This window comes from Solanum lycopersicum, chromosome 9, assembly GCF_036512215.1.
Source record: "Solanum lycopersicum chromosome 9, SLM_r2.1".
NCBI classification, from domain to species: Eukaryota; Viridiplantae; Streptophyta; class Magnoliopsida; order Solanales; family Solanaceae; genus Solanum; species Solanum lycopersicum.
Window position 1 is genome coordinate 48,117,851 of NC_090808.1, and position 27,798 is coordinate 48,145,648.

Here is a 27,798-nt window from a genome sequence, read left to right on the forward strand (position 1 = left end):
ACCATACTTTTCACACTGCCTAAGAACATCAATATAACTCATTTTAACATAAAACAAACTCACAAAACATTCATGAAGATATACTTCACCTTTTTTCAAGGTGTTAAACATATACAAGTAAACGTATCAAGTCATCCTAGTTTGGGAATACATAGAATGCTGCATAGACATATCAAGTCATCCTAGTGAGGGAATACATAAGATGATTCATAGACATACTCTTTACACGCATAGTAGAAGACACAAGTGCATATGAGAATACCTTTCATTAGACAACAGGAACCTACACTACCTATAAGCATGCATGAAGTCTAAGTGTGTGTACAATGATCAAAATAACCACATAATGTCTATCAACAACACATTTAGGCAGCCACCCTATTAGGAAAACAATGCACATTCAATCATAGACCACACGACAGAATTTATCATACGAGACACACTAACTTCATAATACACTTAAGACTCCTAAAATTAGCTATTAACACTTTCGCTTAGCGGTCCATACGTTATTTATCATTAACCATTTATAATAATTTAAAGGTATCACCTAATAAAACCCCAACATAGTCATACATATACATGTAACATGAGCAATACAACCTAGATCATAGAATCGGAAAACTAGGCTAAAGGTCACATATGGTGATCATCACCAACACACATTCATAGTATAATTTCCTTCAAGGCCATGATTTCATCACATATATAATTACCATAAATTAAACACCACCATCATGAGTGGACCATACCACATAAAGCCATACAATGCTTTATCATATATCAGTTCTATAAGACATTAAAAGAGATAGTCATTCTTACCAATTTCTCACCCTTTGATCATCCTTGATCACTACTCCTTTTTCATGAAAAATTAATATAAAAAGGCAGTGACTAAATATTCATTAATCATAAAAGAACTCATGAATAAGCCACTACAATACCATGCTACAACCTTGTACAATACATCACCAATATACTAGAAAGTAGAGAGACATAGATCATTAACAAATTTCATTTGCATTGATCATAAATCGTATTTCATCAATAATATCAATATAGGGAAGTAGAAAAAGAAATAATAACCTAGTCTAACTCATGCTTCATCTATTCAATTAGTGACATCAGATTATGTACATACTTTTTCAATCAATAGGTTAGGAATCTAGATCAATTTTACTAAGATTCTCTTATTTTGATCATGAATTATTCATACCCAAAATTAATCAATAACAAAATTATATGGCAGAAGCTACAATTTTATATGCATAAACGAGTCCTTTACTCATGCACTAATCGAGATTACAGTGAAGGTCATGCACTACCATTCAATAAGAAGTATGGATCAAGTCTTCATGCGTCAATCCTCATGGGAACACCAACACATAATTCATCATCAATACACGTACTAGGTAGTAGATATAATCAATTCAACATCGTATAATCATAATTCAATAAATACAAAGTTATGATCACAATCCCATACATAAGCTTATTTACTAGTTGAAGGGGACATGGGGTCATCATGCAATTGGATTGAAATACACTTTAGATTCAGTAAATTATCATCAATTTATCATGATTAATCCTTTAAAACATTTTGATAAAGAACTGATGACTAGATTGAAGAAGAAGAGACTTGAGCATGAACTTCTATTGAAACTATTGAAAGGAACTCTCTAGGTCCATACCTTAATGTATAAGAGAAACCTCTAAAACATTATGAATAACCCAGGGAAATCCAAGATCCAAGTTGTTGTGGACCTTCTCCTTCAATGGAGGTCTTAAAGAAAATTTAGTTTGGGAGGGAAGTCTAATTTTTGCAAATTTAATTGGAAATGGGGTTGCCACTTTATTTTTTACACTTAAATATAACAAAAAATAACCAAATAAACCAAGTGGGTTCATGTTAAAATGTGGGGTTAATTTCCTATTCACCCCTTAATGAAACAACATACAAGTAGTGAAGTTCAAGGATGCATCGACGGTCACAGTCGACGGGGTGTCAACTAATGGACGAGCCATCCTGTTCCTATATCATTTGAGACTATAACTGCTTCCTAGGATTCTAAGATCACACGTCTATGTGTTCAGTGACGCCTCCCATAACCGGGGCATCTATTGAAAGGCGGGGCATCATTTGAGCTAGTCAATTGACAATGCAAAGGCAGTGTGTCAACAGTCATGCAAGGCCTTTGGGGAGTCGTATTCGGATATTTCCAATATATATATAAAACTTAACAATTCAAGGATCTTCAAAATTAGTTTCACCAAAACAAATACTTCAAACACATCCAAACATGCTAGGAACACTTGAGACACACACACACATGTCTCAAGGGCTAACTTTCGAAGGTTTTGGATGTTCTTGAACATTTTACCTCTATAATTGATGAAACTCAACATAATATCTATAAAAATCATTATTACTCCTATATGGACTTCATATAAGTAATAATGAAGTACTCTTGGGTCATGAAAAACATGGTATCAAAGCACATGTTATGAAAGTTGTCTTATGAATCAAAAAGTCTCCAAAAATCACGTCTAGTAGAGTCTTGACCATCGATGAGACTTGTGACACATCTATGGGCGAGATGGTATTAAAAGACAGTGTTTACATTTTTTCTACTCCTATGTCATGCCATAGAGATTTAGAATTTATGAATGTTCTTTTCTTATGGGTTTCCTTGTGTTATATGACATGAATACGAGAATTACACCGAATAGGAGAGTTGAGGAGAATTATGTAAACGAGATTATGCCTGCTCAAGTTGAACAAGTTGAGCAAGTTCTTCAAGGTGCTCAAGGATCTTAAGGTGATCAAGGTTCTTGAGTTGATCAAGTTTCTCTTATTGAAGAAGGTAATGATGTTCCAGTGGCTTTCCCAGAAATGACGAATTTGGAGATTAGAGAGTGTAAGTCCCCCAAAATTAGTTTGGGTGTCTAGAGGCTCATATGTGACTATAAGCTTTTTAACATGTTAATTAAGTGTTTAATGTATGCATGGCTGTTTTGAAGTCATTTGGAATTCAAACTTCAAGGGACGAGCAAGATTTTCAATGACTAGTCACCAAGAGGCCTTAGATGTTTTCATGTTCCATATATGTGTTCTAATTGATAATGGTAGAATTTGGATACATCCCATGTAGGCACATGGTTAAGGATATGAAGGGTTTCTTTGTACTCTAGACTCATCCTTAATTAGATCTACTTCCCAAACCATACTCACTCGGTTCAAGCCTTTGTTCTCATAAAGTAATTCACATATTGGATCAAATGAAGAGGTTACATACCTAGTTCATAACCTAATCACATTCATCTTACCAATGAGGTCCCCTAGGGTTTCCTTTCAATGGTCAAGAGGACAATTTAATGATTTTCGTAAGGATAATTTCATGCCATTCCAGCCAACCAACCTTAATTCCACCATTAATATGAGAAGGATACAAATACAACTTTCGACTAAAAGGATATCATAATTTCTCTACTAGGTTGAGGGCTCCACATAATTTGACCTTTTCACTATGTTCAAGGCTATATGAAATTCATACATATAAGACTAATACACTTTAGCATCTTAATTCATGAAGTCATATTCAAAATTTACATGAATCAAGTAAGGGACACATGTCTACAAACACTAGACACACACATTTTCCATATATAACATAACATTTTGAAAGCACATAGAAATAATTGTAACACTCTGAAAATCCATTGCCTAATATAGAGCCTCACATGATGAATTAAACCATAAAACACTGTTTCAATGCATAAAATAATTTTTATAAACCATTTAGTAAGTTTTAGAGCCAAGACTCCATTGGTATCAGAGCTAGATAATTAAATAATTATGGAAAACAAATCAACTATGACAAATGATCCACAAAAACAGGTATACCATTTTATATTCATGAGTAGCTAAATTAATTTATTCCTGAAAATCTCTTGTTAATTATAATTGTTTATCATGTTTGAATAATGTTATAATAACCATCTTTAGAAAGTTTGCTACAGAAATATTCTTCGAATAAGTATGCCCAGACTATGTCCTCCTAAGGTTGAAACCGGTAGGCAGAGAAGGCCATTTAGGGGAGTAAACAAAGTTGAGGCGCTGTTAGGGTGACTAATCAAAGAAGAAAGCTGTAGTAGTGACCAGACGAGATGATTATTAAATCATTATTTTTGCATAATAAGCAAGTATAATTTATTAAGAGGTTGGAAGGAATAAGATTTTAGTGAAAAATGAAAATGATAAAAATGGAAACTTACCTATTAAATGACGATGTTGATTATAAGATATTATTACTTTATGTATTAAAAAATCTTACCACTGACATAAAAAGAGAAATTTATGATAAACTGGTAACATACGAGATAATAGAAATAACAACCCAAGGTTGGACTGAGTTAACCATACAAAGTATACAAGATGAGCTTTATTATGACATGTATGATTTATATGATGATTTAGATATTGGAGATTAAATATGACTGAATATTGGCTAAGGCGATATGGTAAAAATTACAGGTTAAAAAAGATTAGATATCAAGCTAAATTAAGTAAGCTTTTTAAAATATTATATAAAAGGTTATGATGAATAAAAATAAAAATACAAAAATAAAAAGAACTAAGATAGATAAAAAGGTAAGAAAAATATGGAAAAAATTAAGATCTTTATATATATAATATGAACTATCACAGCTAATCAAAACAGATAATGATAGAAAAGATCAATTTATAAACATAATTTCAAAAATAGAATATAAATATGTCTGCTATTTGAAAAAACAGTATGAACAGAGAAATCTATAAACAACAATTAATAGAAGAAATAATGGAAAAAATAGTTGAAAAAGAACAAGAATTACAACATAGAAAAGGAAGACTAGAAGAAAACATATTAGCAGGAATATGTAATAAATCACTACTAGCACAAAGAAAAGATATATCCATGTTAAAATTAGAATTAGATTGTCTTGAATATGAGTTACAGCATAATATAATACATAGATTATAATGAATAAAGAAGAATTTTCAGTAGACGAAAAAACATATGAAAATCAAGACGGAATGATAATAAAAATAATATTTTCAAATCTAGGAAGAAGATATAAAAAAATAGGAAATAATTTATACATAATGTTAGAAAAAGAAACGGCAAAATTAGAAGATAGTTTAAGAGCTATGATAAGAATAACAAAAGAAAACGAAGAAATAGACAAATCAAGAGAAATTGAAAAAATAAAAATACAAGCAAAACAAGAAGTACAAAATTTAGAAGAAATAAAAAATACAAGAATAAGTGAATTAGAAAAAGAATTAGCTAGGTTAAAACTATTATATGAAAATAAACAAAAACAAAAAGATAAAGAGCTAGAATTAACAAATGAAATAAAACAAATGGAACAGAAACTAAATGAAGATCTAAAAGGTCTAAATGAAAATATTGAAGTAAATGAAATAGACGGAAATGAAAATGACCAACAATCAGAAATAAGTTATATAAGTGAAATATATACCGAAATTCTAGAACAGATAAATAAACCAAAAAAATTAGAAATAAACACAGGAGATATGAATAGACCTAGTACGTCAAGAGTTAAAACCCCAGATAATAGTCCCAGAAATAGTCCTAGAGTTAGTCCTAGGAGAACACCACCAACATATTATACAGAAAGCTATCAACAATCAGACAGAAATAATGCAATATGGAACAGTAGACTAAATAAAAATTAGACACCTAAACCAGCAAATGAACAATACAATTTCTTAGATTTAGATTGTGTCGCAGATATAAATAAAGCAATATCGTTATGGATAGGAAATATGTCTAAACAGTTAATAGATAACAAAATAGAAACTGCAAAAACACCAAGATACGTAGAAAGAACATTCGTAGGAACAACAAAATTATGGATAGAAAATCTACCCTCGGAAAGTTTAGAAGTACTTAGGAATGATAAGAAAATGGATGGATCCGCATCAGCAACAAATATATATATACTAGATAAATATGAATCAGCAATAAGAAATGAATTTGGAAGCATGACTACAGATATAAGAGAACAAAATAGAGAAAAAATAATAAATAGACAACTTATGACAAAATTAGCTATATGTAAAATGTGTTACTTAGAAGAATATACTTGCGCATTTAAAGAATATTGTTACAAAGCTAAATACAATTTAGACGAAGCAAAAGAAATAAGAAAACAATATTATACAAAATTACCAGAACCATTTAGTACAAACGTAATAAAGGATTGGAATAATGAAGGAATGGTAGATACTTTAGGATCTAGAGTAAAATTTTTAAAACAATGGTTCATACAACTATGTGAAAACCAAAAGGAAAAATTAAAAATGGAAAAAGTATTAAATAAAAATTTGTCATGTTGCAAAAATAAAATGGCACCACAATTTGGATGCACAACTAAAAAACAAAAATCTAAAAGATATAAAAATTATAGAAAAAACAAAACTATATATAAATATAAACAACCAAGACGAAGGTATTATGTAAAAAATCATAAAATAAAAAGACCATACAGACCAAAAAGAAAAATATCCCAATGTACTTGTTATAATTGTGGAAAGATAGGACACATAGCTAAAGATTGTAAATTACCCAAAAATCCAAAAAGAAAACAAATAGCAGAATTAATTATAGACAATGAAAAATATATGCAAATAGAGTACATAGATTATGAATTAAGTGAAAATGATATTATATATGAAGTATCAGACATAGAAACTGAGAATGAAGAAGAAAATATTAACATAGATAATAACGAAACAGATGAAGAAATACAATGTCTGAAAATGAAATAAAAATAATATCTAAGGAAGAATATCAAGATGAAGAATCATCAGAACAGAAAATTATATTTGATAATACGATATTTGAACAAATAAAAGGAAAAGAATTAGATTTAAGTGTTGAAAAACTACTAGAAATACCTATTTTAAGAAATTGGTTTAAAAGACAAAAAGAAGAATACTATGTAGTTAGTCAAAAAGAACATATCGTAGATTGTAAATATACAAGAGGAAAAGCATATATACCTATAATAAATAAAAGAATGATAAATAAAGAAATACAAGGTATAAAAGCTAAAACACCAATAAAATATGTACATTTAGGAGGAACAGAAATATTAATAAAAGCCTGCTTTAGAGATGGAATAGATACACCTATAGAAATATATTTAGCAGATGATAGAATTGTACACCCTATAGAAAAAAGCATAATTAGTGCAGTAAAAGGAAACTTAATATATCAAAAATTCAAGTTTACAATAAGTGCTAATTATACAGTATCATTAACAGATAAAAATATAGACAGATCATTAGTTCTATATTGGAAAATGTTTGGAATAGAATTAGCACCAGGGAGCAAATTATTTACAGTAAGATGTAAAAATTTATATATATTAACAACAAAGCATAAAATAACAGCAAGAAATAAAATTAATAAAATAAAAATAGAAAATCCTTTTGAAAAAATAATTACTGTAATAGACAACAATGACTATAGCTATAAAGAAATTGATATAGAAGAAGATTTAGAGATAGTAAAAGAAAGATTAAGCACTTCAAGCGTACCAAATACATTGACAAGAGCTACCTCATCAAGGATGAGTACATCTAAAAGAAAATATGAAATTCCACAAAGCTTATAAGATAAAGAAGAAATAACACCATATCATTATTTCATAACAGGAATAATAGACCAAAGAAAATATAAAATATTAATAAATACAGGACAAGAAGAAAATTATATAACAAGTGAGTTAGTATTAGAAGAAGAAATTATAAGAACAGGACATACATGCCCTGGACTACCTAGTGAGATAGTGAACACGAATGAAGAAACAACAGAAAAAGAAATAATTATAGGATGAATACCCCTAGTAATACAATTTAAAATATACCAAGGAAATCATAATATTACATTAGGAATAAAATGGTTAGAAAAAGTCAAACCATACAATATAGAAAATGAACAATTAACAATAACTTGTCAAAATAAGAAAATAATTATAAAAAGGACAAAATGATTAATGAAAATATTTATACTTGCAAAAATTATAGTAGAAGGATATCACAACAGATATTATACCCGTATGATAGATACAGGAGCAGAAGCAAATATATGTAAATATAATTGCTTACCAGAAGATAAATGGGAAAAATTAAAAACACCTATGGTAGTAACGGGATTTAACAATGAAGGAAGTATGATTAAATACAAAGCAAAAAATATAAAAATAAAAATATGGAATAAAATACTAACAATAGAAGAAATGTATAATTTTGAATTTACTACAAAAGATATGTTGTCAGGAATGCCATTTCTAGATAGATATTACCCACACATAATAACAAAAACACATTGGTGGCTTTCTACACCATGCGGAAATAAGATAGGAGCAAAAAGAGTAAATAATAAACAACGAAAACCTATGGAACGGATAAAAGGAAGTGAAAAGATAAACCAAGAAATGGAAAATATAAATAATAAACAAATAACGCAATTAGAAATTATTATATTTGCTATAGACAAAATGAACAACTAGAACAATTATATAGTGAAGATCCATTACAAGGATGGGAAAAACATAAGACAAAAGTAAAAATTGAATTAATAGATGAAAATAGTATAATAACACAGAAACCATTAAAATATAACTTCAATGATCTAGAAGAATTTAAAATACATATAAATGAATTGTTAGAAAATAATTACATACAAAAAATCAATAGTAAACATACAAGTCCAACGTTTATAGTAATAAAACAGTGAACAAAAAAGAGGTAAAAGTAGAATGGTCATAGATTATCGTAATCTAAATGCTAAAATTAAAACATACAATTATCCGATACCAAACAAAATACTAAAAATAAGACAAATACAAGGATATAATTATTTTAGCAAATTTGACTGCAAATCAGGATTTTACCACCTAAAACTAGAAGAAGAATCCAAACAATTGACAGCATTCACAGTACCGCAAGGTTTCTATGAATGGAATGTTTTACCTTTTGGATATAAAAATGCACCAGTTAGATTCCAACATTTTATGGATAACTATTTTAACCAACTAGAAAACTATATTGTATATATAGATGACATATTGTTATATTCTAGAACACAAGATGAACATATAACATTATTGGAAAAATTTATACATATAGTAAAAAATACAGGTATAAGTTTGAGTAAAAGAAAAGCAGAAATTATGAAATCACAAATAGAATTTCTAGGAATACAAATAGATAAAAATGGAATAAAAATGCAAACTCATATAGTACAAAAAAAATTACTATTGATGAAAATATAGATACAAAAAAGAAATTACAATCCTTTCCAGGATTAGTAAACCAGGTAAGAGAATATATACCAAAATTAGTAGAATATTTAAAACCATTACATAAAAAACTTAAAAAAGATGTAGAATATCATTTTGATAATAAAGATAAAAAACATATAAAAATTATTAAGAATCTATGTAAAAAATTACCAAAAATATATTTTCCTGATGAAAATAAAACATTTACTTACATTGTTGAAACAGATTCGAGTGATCATAGTTACGGAGGAGTTTTAATATACAAATATGAAAAAGAAAAAATAGAACACCATTGTAGATATTATTCAGGACCTTATACAGAAGCACAAATAAAATGGGAAATAAATAGAAAAGAATTATTCGCATTATATAAATGTTTATTAGCATTTGAACCATATATTGTTTACAATAAATTTATTGTAAGAACAAATAACACACAGGTAAAATGGTGGATAACAAAAAAATTAGAAGATTCAGTTACAACAAAAGAAATAAGGAGATTAGTATTGAATATATTAAATTTTACATTTACAATTGAAGTAATTAAGACTGACAAGAACCTTGTTGCAGACTACCTATCAAGAAAAAGGAACTCAAACTGAACAAGATACAATAGAAGAAATACTCAAAGCAATTACTACACTTTCTACGAAGGTGGACATTATGGGAAAAGAGTTACAAAATCTGAAAGCTAACAGTCAGCAGCATGACTCTAAAAATGCGGAGCTACGTCGTTCGGCGGACGGTAAAAAGCCAGAACTAGAAGGAGACGTTGGGAAACTCCATAAAACCCATGACAATGTTTGTTTAAATGCTGCTACAGCAAGCACATCTACAACAAAAGGAGCCAGTGGAATAAAATATACAAATTTAAATATGAACAAAATCTTCGATAAACCATTTATTCCAAAGAACCAAAAAGACTCATTTTTTGTACCACTACAAATACATACTTACTCAGAAAGTTTAAACCAAGATAAAAAAGCCTACAACCACATAACCCGCTCATATATTGGAAACCTTTATAAAATCCAAAATTATTTAAACTCAACACCTAGATCTCCAACAACCAAAGACCCTAATACTGATTTTATAACCCAAAAGCTACAAGGATATAATAAGTTAATAGCACAACCAGGCACCAATGCAAATCTAGTAAAAACATGTTATAGTTATGGATTACTTAATATAGTTTATATCCAAACAGGAGATTAAATATCTACCATACCAGAGCTATACAAAGCCTTTATGAACTATAAAAGAATTACTAAAGGAACATTGTTTTATATAAAGTTTTATTCAGCACCAGCAAAGATAATATTTGATGAGATAAAACCAATTATACAAGTTATAAAAATTGGTTTGACCAGAGATATGATAATTCCAAAAGATATCGGAATACAACAAGAAATACAAAAGATTGAGATACCACAATTCTACGCCAACAAAAGAGTTATAGGAATAGCAACTATCCTAAATGAACTAACTAACAATTATTTAAACGGAAATTCAGTATGGAGCTATTATGTACGAGAGCAAGTTATGATATATTCAAATTCTAAAGAAATCAGAGAACAAGATATGGAAGGGATACGCCAATGGATACTTAGTTTACTCAAGCCAGAGCAAAAACCAACAACAAGAGCATTAAGAAAAGGGTTTATTCCGGAAGAATTATTGACCAGATATTGCAAAATTATTGGACAAAAATACCCCGACCATATATGTTCAAAATGTCAAGGAGAAGATAATGTCATACCAGACGTTCAAATCGAATAAAAAAAAGAGTATTTTGTATTTTGTATTTTGTGTCGGCTGAATATCAGCCATATGTAAAAAGTAATAATTTTTATTTTTGTCGTGTTGTGTCGGCGGTAAAAAGCCAATTGTAAAAGTCATAAAGAAAATAGTGTGTATGTCGGCCAGAAATAAAGAAGAGGCCATTATGTAAAGTAGTAATAGTAAGTATTTTGTTTTCTTGTTTCGGCCGAATAGAAAGAGGCCAAGTGTAAAGTATGTGTCGGCCATTTTTGGCCAAAAGTCTGTAAATTTTGTGTATAAATAGAGGGTTTACCCTCATAAATAAAATCATCAATCCTTCATCTAACAATCTTCTCTCTACTCCCTACTCTCAATTCATAAATCCGCTTCCACTTAAATACATTTCAAAAAGGACCCTAGCTAGCACCGAGTTAACTTGAAGATGTGGGTTGGCGCCTATCCATGGAGGGAAGGTAGGGTTCACCATAGTCCTCATGGGGTGGAAAGACTCGTAGCCCAAAAATTGCATACAGTGATATTTCCATAAAAGCCCCCAATATCAAAAATCTATGTTCAACAATAGGGAAAACTAGCTAGTGGATTCCACTTAGATTCTATGTTCATGTATGGTTACACTTTTGCCGGTAGACCAACTTTCATCGGTGTAAGGTTTTACAACACCGAATGCCAAAGTTAGATCCTGTGGTTTATATCGTTTAAGGCATGTTTTCCCTAATGTAAAAGGAAGTAATGAAATAAACACTAACTAGGATGACTTAAGAGGTTTGACTTAGCGTAGGTAGAGGTATGGGACTATACCTATGCCTTCCCCTAGGTTGCCTTGAGGGAAGCCTTAGGATGTTGTTCTTGTGTTCTATAATGTTTATCTTATGTACATAATGGCCCTACTTTTTTATGACCCGATAAGATAATTCATTCATTTATGAACATGCTATTTGTGTATATTACTAAATATGATGATGACTACTATTGTTTCTATGTTATCAATAGTTAGACATTACCTGTTATCATTTGTTTGGTTTGCTTGATTAAGTAACGTTTGGGGATTTGCATGGTCATTGTGTAGGCTAAATGGTGGGTTATGATTAAGGATCTTTCTTATGTGATTAAGTTATGAACTCTATACATGTTGACTTGACTAGACTTGTTAGTATTGGTCTTTTCATGTACATGGTCTTGACTTAAAGAATATGTGGTTATTGATTGATATTTTTTATTTAATGTGCATAATGTATTTTCAAAGTAAATTAGAATGACTTAATGAAATTTCTCTTTTTAGAATGATTTTTATGTTGTGTGTGAATATGTGCCAATACTTAGTACAAGTATGGGCTAACCATATTTATCCCTTTGTCCCAAAAATTTTTATGTTTCGGTCCTTGAAGGGCTTGTGAGGACAATTGAAGGAAGACTTGGATCCTCATTTCCCAAGCTGGGAAGGTGTTCACCACTTCGAGGGAAACACTATTTTCTAGCATTGGATGTGGATTAATCTTAAAGCCACTTTGTTCTATCTCTTTCATTTGATTACAATAGATTGTTCAGCCTATATGTGACTTTTATTGTATTCATGTATGGTCTATTCCCAATTGTTATTGTCATGTTTAGATAGTTATGATATGAGACATCCGTTTCAAGAACAAATACAAATCAATAAACAATTTCTCCTTAATTAAAGACCATGTACATCACAAGACTAACAATATCAAGTCTAGTAAAGTCAACATGTATAGAGTCCATAAATTCATCACATAGGCAAGACCGTTACTCATTACCCACCATTTAACCTACAAGTGTAATGATAAACAAAAGTCCAATACCCTTACTCAATCAAGCAAACCAAACAAAGGATCACATGTAATGTCTAACTATACATAACATAACAACAATAGTAGTTATCATCATATTTAGCAATATAGACCAATAGCATGTTCAAAAAAGAAACTAACATCATATAGGATCATCAACATGTAGGGTCATTATATACGTAGCATACATATTATTGAACATAATAACAACCTCCTAAGGATTCCCTCAAGGCAAACTAGTGCAAGACATAGGTAGAGTCCCATACCTCTACCTTGGCTAAGTAAAACCTCTCAAGTAACCCTAGTTAGAGTTTATTTTATTAATTCCTTTTAGTTTCTGGAACCCTTGCCCTAAACGACATAGACCACAAGAGCAATGTGTGGAATCCGGTGTTATAAAACCTTACACTGATGGAATGTGGTATATCGGCGAAAGTAGTACAAAACATTAACATAGCACCTTGGTGGATCCACTAGCTAGTATTCCTATGGTGGCAACATAGTTTATGGATCTTAGGGGCTGTCATGTAAATATCACTCTATGCCCTTTCTGGTCTATGAGGCTACTCATCTCGTGAGAACTACGGTGAATTCTACCTTCCCTCTTTGGGAAGGCTCCATCCCTCATCTTCAAGTTTTGTTTGTGTTAAGCTAGAGTACCTTTTGAAATGTCTTTATATCTTTCTTAATATTCATATCATTGTTTAGGTCACAGGTTCTATAGTCATCATCATAGATGAATAGGAATTGCATGAGTATTGTCCATTCATTACAATTCACATTTCAGGTTAGCACATTTATGTAATCACATTTGATAAGGCATATAGGTAAGTCATCACCATCCTTATATCATTATATATCATCCAACAACTCACAAACTATAAATCAACACATTTCTATTCAACATCATATAAAAAATAATCAATTTAATAATTTGGTATACTTCAATATAACTTCAACACTAAATACAAGTAATCATCATTGAAGTTAAGGATTAAGGTTGCAAGACTTACCCCATCTACTTAACAAGACATCCTCAAGGTTTTACCATCAACCATCAATTTAAAAAAATAATGGTTGTAATAATATCATTCAATAATAATTAATACAATAACCTGGTCAATAACATTATCACTGTCTCAATTAACTTTAATTCACAACCTAGGATTAGTGGGAAATAGGGTTAATTATGAATTTGTCAAGAAATAGATCAAATCCTAATAATACATTACCTATGAAATCAATATATGAAATAGAATAGATAAACCAAGTCTAGCAATCAATACACCTTTCATTTCCCATCAATTTATCAACAAGATCCAAGGTTTGGGGGTTTTTGGGAAAGCACATGATCTACTTTAATTTCTGTCAATGAACATTAATTAACCAATAATCTACACATTATTAGTCATAGGCAATCACACTTTATCATCAATTTGAAGTTTATAAGAAAACATATTAGAATAGGAAAACCTTTAGAATTGTGTGATTTAGAAATCAACTTTAAAAGGACCTCTTAGGGAAAGGAATCCGATATGTGAAGAACCCATACCTTAATGAAGATTGATCCACGAAATTCAAGAGAAATACTAGAGAAATTGTCCTTCTTCTTCAAGCTTTCTTCTTCCATTAATGGAGGATTTTGGAGGGAGAATGTATTAAGAGATGAGAGCTTTTGGGTTTTGTTTTCAAAATTTTGTTTAGGTGAGTGAAAAATGACTTAAAACATAAACTTAACCTATGCATATTTACCCCCTAAATTACACAAAAATACCTTCACTTATATGGGTCTTTTGTGAAGTCAAAATGCCTAAAATACCATTTTTAGGCAGTAGCCTCATGGAGTGAATGCATGCTAGGCATTTTTTGACACTCCACGTGTAAGCTGCACCGCGCATTGAACCTCCAATTCTAGCTGCCGCAACTAGCTTTGGTAGCTTTCTCGCCAACGTTTGGGTCCTCTTCTGGGACCCTTCAGGATGTACTCGGGGAGTCGTTACAGTATGTTTGGACCCTTTATACAAAATTATACCTATTTTAAGTCTTTGTATAGGTTTAGGACTTCATATGACCATCCCAAACTTTCACCAAACATAGAAACATCAACTAGTTTGATATAGCGAGTGTACGAACGTTGTGGACGTTTCTTGTCGTCTTGGCTCTAAAATTTCTAAATTGTTTATAAACATTATTTTAGACTTAGAAACAATGTTTTAAGGTTTAATTTCATCTTGTGAGTCTCTATCTTAAGTCATAGACTTTTAGAGTGTTATATTATCCCTTCCTAAAGAACATTCGTCCCCGATGACACTAGAATTCTTTATAAGGAAAGGATAGACTCAATACTATAAGCCTAACAAACTACAATATAAAATTATCATGAGTCACAGCTCATAGGAGTCCTTCACCACTAAATTAAACGCATAATCATGATATTTACACATAACAATTTTAATCTCAAGTTATTTAACGTAAGAGCTCAAGTTTCATAACACATATTGAGGAAATACCTTCTCAACTCCTTTCATGGCTGAAATATTTAGATACACTTTATCCTCTTATACAAACTCGAAGACTCTTCTCTTATGTTCGACATAAGACTTTTGCCGACAATAGGCTGTTTTCAAGCGGTTCATTATAATATGAACTTTCTCCAAAGTCTTATAAATGAATTCGGGACCCAAAAGTGAAGATTCACCCATTTCAAACCATACAATTGGAGACCCATATCTCCAACCATACATGGCCTCAAACTGAGCCGTAGATATACATGAATCGTAGCTATTGTTATAGGAAAACTTAACCAAAGGCAAGTGTTTATCCCAGTTTTCCTTAAAATCAATTATACAAGCTCTAATCATATACTCAAAGATTTGAATAGTACGCTCCGCTTTTCCATCCGTTATGGGATGAAAAACAGTGCTTAGCTTAACCTTGGTACCCAACCCTTTTTGGAATGACCTCCAAACCTAGATGTTAATTGTGCACCTCTATCTGATATGATGGATAATGGAATATCATGGAGATCCACAAATGAAGATCCTTGCATAATACTTCGCGAGTATGGGTTCTTGACGGGATTAAAATGAGTGGATTTGGTCAACATATACATAATCACCCATATGGATTCATGTTGCTTTTGTATCTGAGGCAACCTACAACTTAATGCATATTTATGTCTTCCTACTTCCAAGTTTAACTTGGATATGTTGAAGGAAACCACTTGGCTTTAGGTGCTCGGCTTTCACTTGTTGGAAATTTTGACATTTTGCAAGAAATTCCTCTATGTCCCTTTTTAAACCATCCCACCAAAACACCTTTATAAGGTCATGATAAATCTTTATAGAGTCCGGATGGATGGAGTAACGGGACTCGTGAGCTTCCTCAACAATTAGGTTCCTCAAACCATTTACATTGGGATCACACTCCCTTCCTTGATACCTCAAGACATCATCCCCCCTAAGGAGAATGAATCATTATGCTTACCAAGAACGAATTCATGCAACTCCATTATTAATTTATCAAGGTGTTTCTTAGACTTTTCATCAACCTCCAAAGATGATTCGGAGTTATGATATACCATAAAGCCACTATTTAAAGAATCTTCCAATTTAACACCCAATCTAGTAAACCTATGAACATCTTTTACTAGGTCTATCTTAGATTCTTCTATATGAGACACACTACAAATGGTCATACGACTTAGAGTATTAGCAACCACATTGGCCTTGTTGGGGTGGTAAAATACACTAAGGTCATAGTCATTCAAAAATTCCAACCACCTTCTTTGTCGGAGATTCAATTCATTTTTAGTAAACACATATTGAAGACTATTGCTTTTGGTATACACATCAACATAGACACTATACAAATAATGCATTCATATTTTCAAGGCAAATGCAACAGCCGCTAAATCAAGATTATGAGATGGATAGTTATTCTCATTTACCTTATGATGTCTAGAGGCATAGGCTATTATTTTCCTATATATCATAAGCACACACACCAAGCCCACTATGGATTTATCAAAATATACAATGAATACCTTCGTACTGCCAGATAATGTCAATACCGGAATCGGAGGTAGCCCTCTATTTAAAGATAAGGAAGCTTTTTTCACATGCCTCCGACAAACAAGATTTCACAGACTTTTGGGTCAAGGTAGTTCAGATATTTTAAATGGACGCAAAACCATCCACAAAATATTTATAATAACCCTCTATACCAAAGAAACTCCTAATGTTGGTTGGAGTCAATGGCCTAGCACAATTCTTCATTGCCTCCGTTTTCCTTGAATCAACCTCAACTCCCTCACAATAGATGATATAACCAAGAAACGCCACTAACCTCAACAAAACACATATTTGTTATACTTTGTAAATTGTTGGCTCTCCTTAAGCACATATAATACCACCCTCAAGTGATCTGTCTCTTCACCCTCATTTTTTGAATATACCAGGATGTCGTCAATGAAGACAATGACAAATGAATCTAGGTAACTTCAAAACACCCTATTCAAGAGATCCAGAAATGCCATCGGGGCATTAGTGACACCAAAGGACATTAGTAAGAACTCATAGTGACTATATATTGTCCGAAATGATATTTTTTGTATATCCTACCTATCACACTACGTTGGTTATACGCCGATGTCAAGTCAATTTTCGAAAAATAGCTTACCATTTGGAGGTGATCAAACAGGTCATCAATCCGAGGGAGAGGATACTTGTTCCTAATAGTGCCTTTATTGAGGTTGCGATAGTCAATTCACATTATAAGGGACCCATCCTTCTTCATAACAAATAATATCAAGCACCACATGGAGAAATAATAAGTCTAATGAAGCCTTTATCCAGTAAGTCTTTGAGCTGAGCCTTCAACGATTCCAATTTGGCCAGAGACATCCTATAAGGATGAATTTAAATGGGGCTGGTATCCTGAATCTAGTCAATACCAATATCAATTCCATGTTCGGGAAGGATTCCGGGAAGATCAATAGAAAAATACCTTTAGAAATCTCTAACAATTCGGACCATAGCAATTAGTTTATTTTTGTAGTTTAAATCTTTGACCCTTACAATATGGTAAAAGTATCCTTTAGAGATCAACTTACAAGACTTCATACAAGAAATAATACGACCTCAAGGAATAGAATTTGCCCCATTCCACTCTAAGACGAGCTCATTTGGAAAATTGAACTAAACACCTCTAGTTCTACAATCAATTCAATCAAAAAACATGTAACCAAACCATCTCCAATATGACATAAAATCAACCATATCTAGTTCTACTTACTCGACGTGAATAACTCTATTGATAAACATTATAAGACAATCTCTATATGCCCTCTTTTCAACCACCGACTCACCCATTGGGGTGAACACCATAAAAGGTTCATTAAAGATATCGGGCGAAATATAAAACTTTATAGCTACCAAAGGAGTAAGAAAATATACGGTAGCACCCTTATCAACTAAAAGATATGCATAAATAGAGCAGACATGAACCATAACGCGCAGCCACGGCTAGATTATGGCAGGCTTAGAAACTTGGCTGTCCCAAGTTTAGGTCCTCTCTGGGGACCCTTCTGCTGGTCCTCGCGGAGTTGTTCATGGATGTTTTGACCCTTTACTTGTCAGTCTATGTGTAGGAACCATCCTTAATCAATGTCTCCCTAAAAAAATCCCCTGAAAACATCACCATAAAACACTACGACACACTAGTTAAACTTTTACTAGTTTGCGGTCGTCTTGGACGTCCATGGACACTTCATCTCCAAACACTTCCAAACTTCATATACTGCCTATAAAAACCATTATTAACCATTTTGAGACGTTTTTCATGAAAGAACAATTTAGTTAAAATATCATAAAAATTACAGTAACCCGGAATCGGTCAAGTGACACGCTTCTAAATTTTAAAAATGCAACTTTTAGGTAACTGGTTATATAAATAGGAAAATATGATTGACGAAACCAAATAAACTCAATTTAAAACCTTATCAAAACTTCATGGAATTCAAAATAAAAGGAATATATGAAATTCAATTCCAACAACACCTAAACACCATGCAACAATGCAACATATTACTATGACTTTCAAACCCCTCTACTAACAATGATCCACTACTTAGAAGAAACTCATAACACTAAAGAGCGAAATAGAAATGAATTACCATCATCATTATCCTCAACAGGCTTTGATACTCTAGTACGGGGGGCATAGAAACATTTCTTGTTTGGAGAATCCCCTTCCGGAGCATTTGGATGATCTTGCTTACTCTCTTTTCCTCTAGAAGCAATACAAGTACGATCCTTAACCGTGTGTCCATCTTTAGCACATCCAAAGCAACTCGCGGTACCCATTAGGCATTGCACATAGTACCTCTTCCCAAAAGTACACATGTAGGCTTACCAACTTGAGAACCACTACCCTTCTCAAGTTTCACCTTAGCACCTCTAGGTTCATCATGAGTTGAAGCCTTCTTCTTGAACCTTGGTTGGCGGTTGGCATTGATCATTTGACAAACTTCTCTTCAAGTTTTTAGCAATCCTACCATTTCTAGAATCCTCAATGGATTTAGCATAAACCGTGAGTCTAGAAAAGTTCATATCATCATGGAGGATGGTGGAACGACATTGTTCTTTCACTAGGTCAGCGACCCTGTTCACAAACCTACTCAACTCATCCCTAGTGTAGAATCTAAGGATGGGTTATACCTAGAGAAAATAGTAATTTTCAATGAGAATTCCTTAACACTCATATTGCCCTTGTTTTAGATTGATAAACTCCTCTACTTTAACCTCCTTCCTCTCACGGGGAAAGTACTTTCCTATGAAAGCCTCCTTAAATTCCTCCCACTCAATAGGACCCGACTCAACCGGATAATTACCTTTCAATTGAGTGTATTATACTTTAGCAACATCCTTGAATTTGTATGAAACTTACTCCGTCTTCTCCATAGATGTCACTCCTATTGCATTGATCACCTAGTAACACCATGTAGAAACTCCTGGGTACCCTCTCCCACCTTAGAGGAAAGAAATATACGAGGATTCATCCACACAAACTCTTTCAATGTAGTTTTCATAGTGGTCTCCCAAACATTCATTCTAGGTCCAATACCCTATTCACATGGGTAGTCATGACTCGGGCTAAAGCAAGTAAAACATCTCTAATCTTTCATTAATCATTTCTGGTAAACCATCGAAACATCATTACCTTCTTCCACAATAGAAACCTGAGCATCTGTAGCACCTTGGACCCCTTAAGCACATTGAAGAACTTGCTCAACTTGTTCAACATGAGGAGGAATATCCTAATTCACATCATTCTCCTCAACTCTCCTTTGCGATGTACTCATTTTATTCATCTTCTATTACACAAGGAAAACCAGAAGAAGAGAACACACATAATTTATAAATCTCTACGAAAATGACATAAGAGTAGAAAAGAAGGAAAATATATCGTCCTATAGCCTCTCGCCCATAGATGTGTTGTGACTCACGCCAACAGTCAGGACTCTACTGGACGTGACTTTATGAGACTTTCAGATTCCTATGAACACTTTCATATTATGTGCTCAAATACCATTTTTATCACAACCCTAGAGTATCCACTAGAAGTTAGGGAATTCTTGAATCGGAACACGGCGTACTTGACCTCCCGAATATCTCGTTCAAGCCCTTCCATATCATTCATCGCATATACATATATGAAATGTAGTGCAGATTTAATACTTCTCACAAATCGAATAGTCTTTCAAAATCTATTTCAGAAAAAAACAATAAGCAATACTAAGTCCCAAATCATGAAATATTTTACTTGAGTTATACTTTGGACACGACCAATACAATCAAAATATAGTACTACTAAGTCTATAACAATGCTTCGAAATAACAATTTAAAAGACATCTATGTCGTCAAGTCAAATGAGGACATACTTCAAACTTGTTTGAAAGAACCTAAAATCAAAATTTTGCTCCCATAGAACCTTAACATATAAATCACTTTAGAGATAGATAAAAGTATGGAATTAGTACAAATAAATGTACTAACTATGACATAATGCATAAATCATGTTAACAAACATTTAATGGAAATATGATATTCTTGATTGAAACGTCATGTTATAAGTATAAGAATAACATTTAACACCTTATAAACATATAAGATATCACAGAAGCATTTTATAACTTGTTAAGGAACATCACACGGAATAAAGCCAATGTTACAGTGAACTGAACTCAACATCACAGTGAACCCTTTTTAGCATGCACCTTTTCACAAAAATTTATCCTAAAGACTCACTTATGTAAGACAAAGAGAGACCGCCCATAAAACCTCTAACACACTTAAATAATCCTTTGGACTACTTTTATTGAGATAAATACACTTACAATACACCAAAACACATAGCATGAGTTCCTCCTACAAAAGTTGATTCAAAGACTCATTTGAGTGAGTTGTGAAGAAACGACCCATACAATCCCTTCACACACACTTAAGAGATCCTTCAGAGTACCTAGGTTAAGATCGTTCTCACTTCATTCATCAACATATTTAAAAATATGACATTTTCCTCAGAGAGATAATGAAAAGACTTAATTAAGTAATTCAAAAAGAGAAACCCATACAGTCTCTTCAAGATAACCTAAGCAATCATTAAAACTTTCTAATTTTAGATTACGTCTACCTAATAAACAAACTTTTCTATCTAGATTCATTCTTAAGACTAACCTAAGTTAGATAAAAAGTGACCATTTTAATGCCCCCTCACCTTAATTAGACAATCCATAAACTACTCTAGGTAAGCACTTATTCATTTACATGCTTTCCAACTTAACTTATTCATCTAAGATTCATTAAACATATAAGAACATTCAAGTAATGGTCTTGGGGAATACCTAAGGACTCGTTCACTAACATCTTCAAAGCCTATTGTACAATGTATACATATCGTCCTATACCAGCTCCTAAACTTAATAGAACTTCTTCAAAACTTGTGGGTATCCCATACAATGAGAATAGACACTAACAAACATATTTCATAGTAGCTGGGCATGGAGTCCAGAGTTGTAACCTACTCCGATGGAGAGTGTTCTACTTGCCAATGGTAGAATTCTGACACATCCCATGTATACATATGGTTAAGGAATATAAAGGTTTTTGTTATACTCTAGCCTCAACCTTAAATAAAGCTACTGACCAAAACATAGTCACATGGTTCTAGACCTTATTATAATAGAGTAATTATCATAAGAATTACATGAAGAAGTTCTATATCTAGTTCATAGCCCAATAACATGACCTTACTAAAGAGGTCCCCTACAGTTGCCTTTTAATGGTCAAGAGGATAGCTTAATGATTTTCCTAAAGATGATTTAATGTATTTTAAGCCAACCAACTTTAAGTACACCATTCACCTGAGAAGGAAACCATTACGGCTTTCAACTTAAAGGATATCATAAACTCTCAACTAGGTTGAGGGCTCCACATAATTTGACTTTTTGACTATGTCCAAGGGACATGTCATTCATATATACAAGACTAAGACGCTTTAGGATCCTATGTCAAGAATTAATATTCACAATGTACAACTATCAAGTAAGGTACATAATTATACCAAGACAAGAAACACACATTTTCCACATATAACATATCATTCTAGACATACATATGAATAATTGTAACACTCCGAAAGTCCATGACCTAAGATAAGCCTCACATGATGAATTAAACCTTAAAAAATTGTTTCTAAACCTAAAATAATGTTTATAAACAATTTAGGAAGTTCATATCCAAGATGACAAGAATCATCCATGACGTCTGAAAACTAGCTAAACCACACTAGTTGACGTACCTATGTGTGTTGAAGGTTTGAGAGGATCATATGAAGTAAAAAACTTATTCAAAGACATTAAATAGGTAAAATTTAGAAAAAAGGGTCCAAATGTACAATAATGACTCCCGGAGGACCCTCGAAAGGTTTGGGAGGATGACCAAAACATTTGTATGGAAGCTGTCAAAGCAGCTTCCGGAAGCCAAAATTTGAGGGTCACAACGCACCCAACTTAGCTGAAACACGGAAAGTTACAGGTTTCCTCGTGACGCCTGCGCTCCACAGGGCTCACTGCCTTAATCTGTATTTCAAATATAAAATGTGAAATTAGCCCCGCGACGCGCAACAACTTCCCAGATTCGTTGAAGCATTTGGACTTCACAAAAAGACCCATTTAAGAAAGGGGTATTTTGGGTAATTTAGGGGGTTATTATATGTATATTAAGGGTCAATTTTATGTAATTTTTCACTTACCCAAACCAAATTCCCAAAACAAAATCCAAAAGCTCTCATCTGTCTCTACTTTCTTTCTCCCAAAATCATCCACTGAAGGAAAAAGAATGCTTGAAGAAGAAGGACAATCTCTCTAGTATTTCACTTTAATTTTGTTGATAAATCTTAATTAAGGTGTGTTTTATTACCTCTTTGTATTCCTTTCCCTAATACGTCTCTTCAAAGTTTATTTCTAAATCATCCAATTCGAATGATTTTCCTATTCTAATGGGTTTACTTCTACACTTTAAATTGATGATTAAAATGTTATTGAATATGACTAATTATGTGTAGATTATTAATTAATCCATGATAATAAAGGGAAATACAACTATATCATTTCCTTTCCCCATATTTGTCCAACTGTCTATCTTGCTTGTAAATTATAGGAAATTGTAGAATATATCGATTGTTAGACCTGATTTATCTATTTTATTCATCGATGGATTTACTAGGATAATTTTTTTTAAGATTATATCTATTTCATGATGAATTAAATATGAACCCTATTTCCCCTAACCTTAGGTTATGAACTTAAGTTAATTGGGATAGTGATGATACTATTGACCTAGTTGTTATACTAATCATTATTGAATTATATTATTACATTGTTGGTTTCAATTGGATATTTGATGGTAAATCCTTTATGAACTATTGTGAAGGATATGGGATAAGTCTTGCAATCTTAATCCTATACTTCAATTTTGATTACTTATTTTTAGTGGTGAAATTATATTGAAGTATAACTAATGATAAGATTTATTAGGGTTATTATGATGTGAAATTGAAATATCATTATTTATGTATTGCGAGTTGTTGTCTAAGATGTAATGATATAAGTATGGAGATGACATACCTATGTCCCTTATCATGATGTGGTCATGTAAATATGCTAACCTCATATGTGTGAATTGTAATGGAAGGACAATGATTATGCAATTTCTATAGACATATGTTGATTACTATATAAGGGGTAGGCCCTATGACCTAAACTAAGCTATGAAGATTAATAAAGTCTTAAAAGACATTTCAAAAAGGACCTTAACTCAGCACCGAGTTAAATAGAAAATTAGGGGTGGCACCTTCTGAAGGAAAGAAGGTTGGGTTCACCGTACTCCTCAAAAAGTGGATAGCCTCATAGGCCAAGAAGGGCATAGATTAATATTTCCATGAAATATACCATGATCTATAACTATGTTTCAACCATAGGAATACTAGCTAGTGGATCCACCTTGATGCTATGTTCATGTTTGGTACTACTTTGGTTAATATACCACCTTCTATCGGTGTAAGGTTTTAAAACACTGGATTCAACTCTTAAAACATGTGTTGTATGTCGTCTAAGGCAAGTGTTCCTGAAAGTAAAAGGATTTAATGATGTAAACACTAAATTAAATAAGTTAAGAGGTTTGACTTAGCCTAGGTAGGGGTATGAGACTATACCTATGACTGCACTAGGTTGCATTTAGGGAAGCCTTAGGAGGTTGTTCTTGTGTTTTATAATGTGTATGTTATGTCTATAATGACCCTACATATTAATGAACATGCTATTGGTCTACATTTCTAAATATGATGATGACTACTGTTATTGCTAGTTATGTATAGTTAGACATTACTTGTGATCCTTTGTTTGGTTTGCTTGATTTAGTTAGGTTTTGGCGCTTTTCTTGATACACTTGTAGGCTAAATAGTGAGTTATAAATAAGGGTCTTGCTTATTTTATCATGTTGTGAACTCTATACATGTTGACTTGACTAGACTTTTTGTTGTTTGTGATGTGATGTACATGTTTTTGACTTAAGGAATATGTGCTTATTGATTGGTGTTTTTTCATGAATGTGCATAATGTGTTTTTAATGTAAATTAGCATGATTTTATGAAATGTCGCCTTGTAACATAATGTTTATGTTATGTGTAAATATGTGCCGATACTTAGTAGAAATGATGTGCTAACCCTATTTATCCCTTTACCCAAACATTTTAAGGTTCCGGTCATTGAATGACTTGTGACTACACTTGAAGGAAGACTTGGATCCTCATTCCCCAAGATTGGTAGGTGCACAGAACTTTTAGGTCAATGCCACTTTCTAGTATTGGATGTTAATTAGTCTTAAATACACTTTGTTCTTTTTCTTTCAATTGATTACTAAAGATTGAGTATCCTATATGTGGCTTTTATTGTATTGATGTATGGGCTATGCCAAATTTTAATATTTCTATTTAGATGGTTATTAGATGAGACATTTGGTTTAGGACTATGTTGTAATATAAGTATATATATATATATATGGGGGGTGGAGGGGAGGGGGCGCACATGTGTAATAAAAATAGAAGACTATGTAATTTTCTTATATGAAAGGTCTTTGTATACACGATATGGCTATATTATGTGTGTGCAAAAATTCTTTGTGAACTTCCCAATAGAAAGAAGAAAAGTTTGAAAGTTTTCCATATTTTAACTTGTGAAAATAATGATGTAAGCTAAGAGGCTAGTATTAGTCCTCAATAAGGACGCCGATTCCTATTACATCTAGAGGGTGCTCCACGGATGTGACAAACATGGTATCAGAGCACGAGGTTGAATATATTTAGAGTCTATGTCTAACATTACAACGTCTATAAAGAGTCTTATTCATAATTGTGAAGTGTGCTACACTTATGAATTGGAAACAATAATATGCTTAGGAAATTCTCTTTTTCGTTGAATCCAATATCGTGCCTAAAGATTCTTGACTCTATGTACCTTAGCGTCTAATCATTTTAGTGTGATTATAGGAATTAAATACTCGTAGATGATGCGTTCGAAGACTTGATGAAGAGATTGCCAATGCGCGAGGTCCTACCTAAGGCATTCAAGATCCTCCTCTTGAAGAAATTGCTAATGATGATCAAGCTACAACAAATCCTCCAACCTTGTCGGATAATGACGAAAGGGCAGACTTTCTCCAAATGGACAAGATATTACTATACAAGCAGAATCTGTCACTACTCAAGCAAACACCTTGACGAACTAAGATAACTTGGAGGTTTTGCCCCGAGGAAACCAATATGTTAGCACCATGGCCTCCCGTTTGAGGTATTTTACAAGGATGAATACCCTAATTTCTATCGGTCCAAAGTGGAGAAGGACCCCCAAGAGTTAATTGATGAAGTCTACAAAATTCTCTATGCTTTGGGGTTGACTACTAGATAAACGGCCGAGTTAGCCACCTACCAACTCAATGATGTGGCCCAAATTTGGTAGGTCCAATAGAGAGACAATAGGTCTTTAAGAGATTATCCGGTGACATGGGAGATTTCAATGAAGGATTTTATTTATAGTTTCTTTGAAAGAGAAAAGAGGAAAGCTAAGGTGGAATTATTAATCAGCCTTCTTCAAGGAGTTATGAGTGTGCTTGTCCAAGTATGCTCCTTCTTTGGATTCTGACCCAAGGGATGAGATGATCTTCTTTGTTAAGCGAGTGTAAGATGACTTGTAAGAAGAATGGAGTTTGGAAATGCTAAAAGATAATATGAATATTTCTCATCTCATGGTTTATGTTCATCTAGTAAAGGAGACAAAGGTTAAGAGGAAGAGTAGGGATGCCGATAGAGCAAACTCATTTGGTGGTTGTTTTTCAAAGGGCTGGTTGTATATCAAAGAAAAGCCTAGATTCAAAATGAGGTTTTCTAATCAAGATCCTTAAAAGTTTCCTAAGGTTCGTGATGATAGGGTGTCTAACCCTAAGTCTACAAAGGGAAGGGGTACTAGTTAACAAAACAAGAAGCCATCTTATGGAGAGTTTACCAAGAAGCATTATGGTGTTTGCCTCATTGGGACGAACAATTGGTTTAGTTATGGTAAGAGTGGCTACAAGGTGAAGGATTTCCCAAACATGAAGGGTCAAAACAAAGGTAGTGGGCAAGCTCAAATAAGTGATTCTAATGTGGATCCTCCAAAAAAGAATCACTCTTATGCACTTTGTTCTAGGGGTGAAAAAGAGAGTCTCCTAAAGGGTGACCATTATGTTACAAGTCTTCTCTATTTATGTATATGATTTACTTGTTATGGGTGCTACCCTATATTTTTTTACTCCTTTGGTAGTTGGAAAGTTTTATATTTTGCCCGATATCTTGAATAAACCTTTTATGGTGTTCATTCCGGTGGATGAGTCGGTGGTTGCAAACATGCTATATAGATATTGTCCTATTATATTGACCAATACAGTTACTCATGTGGAGTTAGTAGAACTAGATATGGTCGATTTTGATGTCATATTGGGGATGGACTGGTTTCATGATTTTTTTGTTACCATTGATTTAGACCTAAAGTTGTTAAGTTCAATTTTAAAAATAAAACGATCTTAAAATGGAATGGGGGAAATTATATTTCTAGAGGTTGTATTATTCTTGTGTGACAACTTCTAAGATAATCTCTAAGGGGTGTTTACGCCATATTGTTTTACTCAAACTCCGAAAATACCCCTATTGAGATGGTCCCCATACTGAGAGAATTTCTGGAGGTCTTTCCTCATG